This window comes from Centrocercus urophasianus, unplaced genomic scaffold, assembly GCF_019232065.1.
Source record: "Centrocercus urophasianus isolate 14NV4802_14NV808 unplaced genomic scaffold, USGS_Curo_1.0 seq_12, whole genome shotgun sequence".
NCBI lineage: Eukaryota > Metazoa > Chordata > Aves > Galliformes > Phasianidae > Centrocercus > Centrocercus urophasianus.
The window spans coordinates 10,499,483-10,506,082 of NW_024884364.1; positions in this window are offsets into that span (position 1 = coordinate 10,499,483).

A 6,600-nucleotide genomic window follows, 5' to 3' on the forward strand; every position below is an offset into this window, starting at 1 on the left:
GGGAAGGGAAGGGAAGGGAAGGGAAGGGAAGGGAAGGGAAGGGAAGGGAAGGGAAGGGAAGGGAAGGGAGTAAAACAGTTCTTTGCACCCAGTTCTCTGTTTATTTGTTCGGTTGTTTCTGTTATTTTTGCTCAGATGGGCATGGGCAACAATCCCACCTCTCCCAATATACTTCTCCTTATACCTTAAGGGAGAAGACTCGGAATGGGTGGGCAGGCATGCAGACCTGATGTATGAAGATGATTTGGGGCAGGAGACCTCATCAGGAGCTGCCAAACAAGATGACAGCATTCTGAGTGCTGTAACTTACCCTAAGGAGACAAGACCTCAAGGCCCTTACCACTGAATGATTTTGTATACATGCTCCATAATGTCTCCCAAGTGACCAGGAGCACATCTTAGTCCTTATGTTATCTGCTACTTAGCTGCCCAGGAAAAAGAGTGAGGTTGCCTGCACTTGAAGCAGCATGGAGAGGAGGATTATCGAAGAAACAGTTCTTGCTGTTTTAACAGTGCATTCATACAGTTCAGGACAGTGGCAACCAGGAAAATCACTGGGCTAATGGTTGAGATATCAGTTTTGTCAACCCGTCATTCCCCCATAATCTGTCTGTTTTCCCCAGCACCTCACTAAAAAAAAAAAGTGGAAGTGGTACAATGAAACATCACCTTTAAAATAAAATGGAAGTCCTGCTTGTGCAGCCCATTCTTCAGTTTTTCCAGCACAGAGAAGCCATTACTTAGATAAGTGTTATGCCATCTGTACCACGTTTGGAAACATAATCCCCCTAAATTACTAAGATTTCAAAAGTGTTGCCTTACTTCTATATTTAATGGTTTAAAGAGATCAATACAGAAATGTTCAGCAATCTAGAATTGCTATACTTAACCTGTAATTACAGCTCCTTACTGAAACTTATAGCTGGACTGAAGCCCTTCAAATCTCAGATTAATCAGACTCAGCATAGTGCCCCTGCCCATAAATTCCAGAAGGGCAGATTTATTCCAATATAGTGAATCATGCAGGTTTTGGCAACAATCTGAAGAGTATATTTTGTCCATGGGAAAGTGAAAAAAGAAATATGGTTAGATGGATTACGTATAGGGATGAAAAATCCCCTTCAAAGGCATGTTCTACAACTTAATTAATAAATAGTCAACGGATTGGCTGGTGCAATGATAGGTTTCATTGTAGCTAATGAAGCTCCATCAACATATGCCAGCTGAGAATCTGACCAATAATTTTTCATGTAACATTTATAAATAGTCCAGAAGAAATACACTGACATGAAATATGAACAGTAGCCCTATTAATGCATACTTTTAATTTAGCTGTTCCCAAAGAGCATACATCTCATTGTAACGGGCCTGAAATAGTGCAGGTTATTTTATCCCATGCTGCATATCCCAGGTGTATCCCATAACAAGTGCCCTGTTGAGTGTAGTCACAGGCTAACCCATCCATACATGACTGTGTCAGCGGTGAGTGGGGCTGAGGCAGCTTGAGCTCAAATAGTAGAAGCATCTGAACTTTTTTGCACTGTTGTTTGGATAGTCAGTGTCAAATGCTCTCTAAAATAGGTTTTTCTATAAATCTTCCCTTCCAAGTGGGACTGTGGAGTGCTGGGCTGAGCCAGCTTCTGCCACCTGAGCCTGAAACATCCTCTTCAGGAAGGTGATGGAGGTACATATACGGGGGCATCTGAGATCTTGCATGCTTACAAATGCTTGTAGCTCTGTTTACATCTTGGTGTGATAAATATCCATCTGTATGACTAATGAAGTGAAATCTACATTCCCCCTTTAAGACAATGTTTAGTATTCAGTGTTCCTTAATGTTTAATGGCATTATAAACATTACTTGGTGTATGTGATCAGTCTTTGAGCTCATCATTGGGCTCCAAAACACAGCTTTGCTATGAAGTTCAGGGAATAGTGTAGTTAAACACAGATATGTGGCCTCTGCTCAGTCCCACTAATTTCTTTCTGGATTCCATGCTTCTCCCAGTCAACATGGACCCAGCTTCTTCCAAGAATCACTGAATCATTTGAGAATCATTTAATCATAAGGAAGGGACCCTTAAAAGTCATCTATTCCTTCTTCCCTGCAATGATCACGGATATCCACAGCTAGAAATCAGGTTGTCCAGAGTTCTGTTCAGCCTTGGATATCTCAGAGGACATGGTTTCTACCACCTCTCTGGGCAACCTGTTCCAGTGTCTCACTACCCTCACTGTAAAAAATTTTTTCCTTCTATCTAATCTAAATCTCCCCTCTTTTAATATGAAGTCCAGATAGACTTACTGAAGTCCAGATAGATTACTTTAGTGGCTCTTCCTTTGTCCACTGCCATCTTAAAATCACAAGGTTGGTCTGGCAGGACCTGCCCTCGGTGAAGCCATGCTGGTGGTTTCAAGTGGATGTCTCAGTTTTCTGGCATAAACTAACAACTGGCAACATAAGCAGGAGCAGGTGTGGAGGAGGACTGTAAGGATAACAGGGGAATAGAGTGGCTGTCTTATGAGAGGAGACTGGGAAAAGTTTGGCTTGTTTTTCCTAGCAAAATGAAAGCTGAGAGGGGATCTGATTGCTATCTATAAATACATCGGGAGGATAAACACCAGGGAGGGAGGAGAGCAATTTAAGCCAAAGGACAATGTTGGCACAGGAACAAATGAGTCTAAGCAAGCTATGAATAAATTTTGCATGTGAGAGGGAGATTTCTGAGCATCATAGGGAGGAGGCTCTGGAACAGGCAGAAGGGACTAGCGTGAGTTTAATTCCTTCCAGCAAGCATGTTAATGTGGTATCAGAGCCTTTGCTAGCTGGGAGCTGGACTTGGTAGCCCAAACTGTCACTTTCCATTCTCTCTCTTCTGAGTCAACTAGTAGGTCAATGGAGCTGCTCCTAGGTTTAATCACAATCAGTAAAGCTGCTCTTAGGTTTAACCACTCAGTCTACTCAGAATCTTATCCTGTGCACTTCTTTAGGTAGTGTATGTTTTTCTTTGTTACAAATTGCATTATTCTTCAGGTTTTAGGCATATATGGCCCTGCTAAAATCTGTGCTGCCTTTCATATATTCTGCACAAGTCTGAAATTTAACTTACTCTCTGTATGAATATATATAACTGTAAATAGGATTCCATTTTAAATGGTATCAAATTCTATTAAACTGAGGTTTAGGAAAAAAAAAAAAAAAAAAAAAAAAAAGCAGTAAAAAAGCCAGATGTTTGAAAAACAGATAAAGAAGAATTTACTGTAATTTCGATACTGATTAATTTTCATAAAAGCCTTTTTGGAACCACTGAGATTGACTGTAATTTTTTCTTTTTATTATTTTTGATCTTTCATGATCTTGTATTTTTAATTTCCAGTCTGTATCTAAAAACATAGCCCTATTTAAAGTAACTTGTAATAACAGACTTAGATTCTATTTTAGTAAATCAGATCTCATTCTAAACATTGAATCATAAAATCATAGAATGGCCTGGGTTCAAAAGGACCAATGATCATTTAGTTTCAACCCCCCTGCTCTGTGCAGGGTCACCAACCAGACCAGGCTGCCCAGAGCCACATCCAGCCTGGCCTTGAATGCCTCAAGGGATGGGGCATCCACAGCCTCCTTGGGCAACCTGTTCAGTGCATCACCACCCTCTGTGTGAAAAATTTCCTCCTAATATCTAACCTAAACCTCCCCTGTCTCAGTTTAAAACCATTCCTCTTTGTCCCATCCATGCTCGTAAGCAGTCGTTCTCCCTTTCCCATTCCCCATTCTCCCGTTTATATACTCCTTTCAAATATTGGAAGGCCACAGTGAGGTCTCCCCAGAGCCTTCTCTTTTCCAAGCCCTGTTCCCTCAACCTTTCTTCATTTGAGATAACAGATACTACTAGGAAAAAATAGCTGGGATTCTTTTATCTCCCTTTTGCTCCTTTGACATTCTTTGCTCTTGGTGCCTACAAGTTTCTAATTGGCTATATGTGTACATCATGTATGTATGTATATATGTCTGTATCTATAAATAGGCAAACATATATATAGATACAAGTTCTTAATGTGCTTTTATTGAACTCTTTCAACTAGAGACCAATTTGGTCTCATCTGTGCTCTACTAATTTTTCAACTAGCAGTGATACTTCCAAAAAAACTTCTACCACTTCAGATTTCAGCATTTCTTTAAACTTATCAAGTCACAGTTTTATTCAGTATACCTCTGTTTAGGATATTTACCTGGCAAGATGTGGACATGTATTCAGTGCGTCTCTGTCTGAAGGCATTTTAATCCTTCTCCTGGTAATGTGTCTCAACATTCAGTTTTACTGTCTATTCAAAAGGCTGAGGATGGATCACAAGTACCTCTTGTTGTTGTTATTCCATTTTGGATTAATGATTAAGTCTCTTATATTCTGAGAGAGCATCCTGACCACCAACTACAGAATCATTTTTATTTGCTCACCAAATATTTAAGCGTGCTGTTCAAAGTGGGACAGTTTGAGCAGATGAGCCTGAGGGAGGCCTACTTCAGCATGCACTAATAACTTAGTAGTTGAGAGACTCACTTGAGAGGTAGAAAACTCAGGTCAAATAGTTGCTCTGAATCTATAAAGTACAAAATAATTTTTCAAAATGACCTACTTTAATCTGGTTCCTATCTTCACCTGTTGTAAGTGGGTTCTTTATTATTATTTAATTAAGCCAATATTTTTTCCCAACTCAGCTGCCACACTGAACAAAACATTTTGTATGCATTATGCCAGTGTTGGATGGGTTCACATAATTTCTTTCAGGATGCTTCTGTACATTCAGGTCCAGTCAATAGCTTAAGTGCAGCAACACCATACCATTGCACACACTGCAAATCTTAAGATTTAGAGGCTCAGCAAATTGTTGAACAGTAGAAAGACATTAGAGCTAGCTTTAGTTATCTTGAGTACTGAAGCAGAATAGCCACATTAGCATGATACCTCACAAAAGTAGAGTAAATTAGCCCTGGAAATGTTGCACCCATTACTGTCACTACCAATTACAATAATTAATGCTATTCATCTCTAGACAGCGGATTAAAACTGAACTAACCCATTAGTAAGTGAATGTCATTGCAACTGGAGGATTGTTGGATTGCCTGTGAGAAGGTGGTGATTTCATTTCAGTTCCTATTGGCAAATGGCCATGTTTTTTAAATGAATGATAAATGAATACGCAACAAGCAAAATCTTGGCTCCCTGGAGCTCTACTGTAACTGAAATGGTGCAGGATGTAAATACATCTGTGCCAAGTATTCAAAACTTTATCATGATACCAGATATTTGTAGATTTGGGTACAGAAAAGTCTTGAGGATTGAATGGATCATGGAGATTGAAGTACCTTATTTCCACTTTGGGAAATCCCACCAGAATAAGGATGTTCACATACTCCCAAGTTTATTGCTAACGAAGTGAATATTTCCACTACTTTTGCTTATTTGTACTACTTTCTGTTTATTTGTTAAATGATCAGTTACAGTGAAACACACAACATTAAGAATTAGTCTTGACATAAATTACCCCTCTGCTACAGCACATGTATTACTATAATTAGATTCCTTTATGTATTTCTTTATAAGCATTCACTAACTAATCAGTTCACCAGCATTGTTTCAGGAAAAAATAAAATAAAACGAAGCTTGGGCTTTAAGTAGAGATGCATTAGTTGTCATTTGCATGGCTAGCATAGAAAACCTCAGCTGTATTCAGTACATTAAATGGTTACTTCAATCAGACAATGCTTAAGACTTTCTAGCTGATTGGCTTCATCTGTTCATAGGATGTTTTCCAGATCTGGGCATCTTCCATCCTTGTACTTCTAGTTCCTATTTAACATATTCATAGGCAGGCTGACATGCTTTGACCCCTTATAGTATGATTACTTCCTGCTTGCCCTTTGGTGAATGAGAAACAAACTAAGAACACTGAACTCTTTAAGGAATAAATCAAGAATACTGCAATTTATTAATGAGAACTGTGAACAGGCTCTCTATTAATTGTGCAGCACTGATTCCTTGGCTATTTTCCAGTGGGTTTTTAGTTTCTTGGGTACTGGATTTTTATTGGTGGTGGATTTTTTTTTTCTTTTTTAAAATTTTTTTCTTTTCTTTTCTTTTTTTAATATGACTATTTCTACCCAATGCACATGTGCAGAGATGGGCCAAAATTTGTACTGGTAACATGGATCTGACAACAATTAGTTATTAGTCTGCAGAGAAAGAAATGCATATTTGTTCTGTGTGATGGTAATAGTGTAGGCAAGCTGAGAATTTAGCCTTGTGGTCTTAAAAGAGGAGTGCTGAAGGTGTTAGGATGACCTCTCCAACGTATGGCACTCCTATTTTTCCTTGGATGAAAATGAAGTGGGGCAACTTCCTTTGCATCACACTTCTTGGGTTCCTGGCATGCCATACATCTGAGTGAAAGTAAATTCATATAGAAGAAAGTCTCCTTTTCATTATCTTTCAATTTTCTGCATTTTTGTCCTCTTTTTTGACCTCCTCAGCATATGGTCATGTCCTGTCAGACTCTGAGACTAGCAATGTAAATACAGCAAAACATGTTCAATTGTGG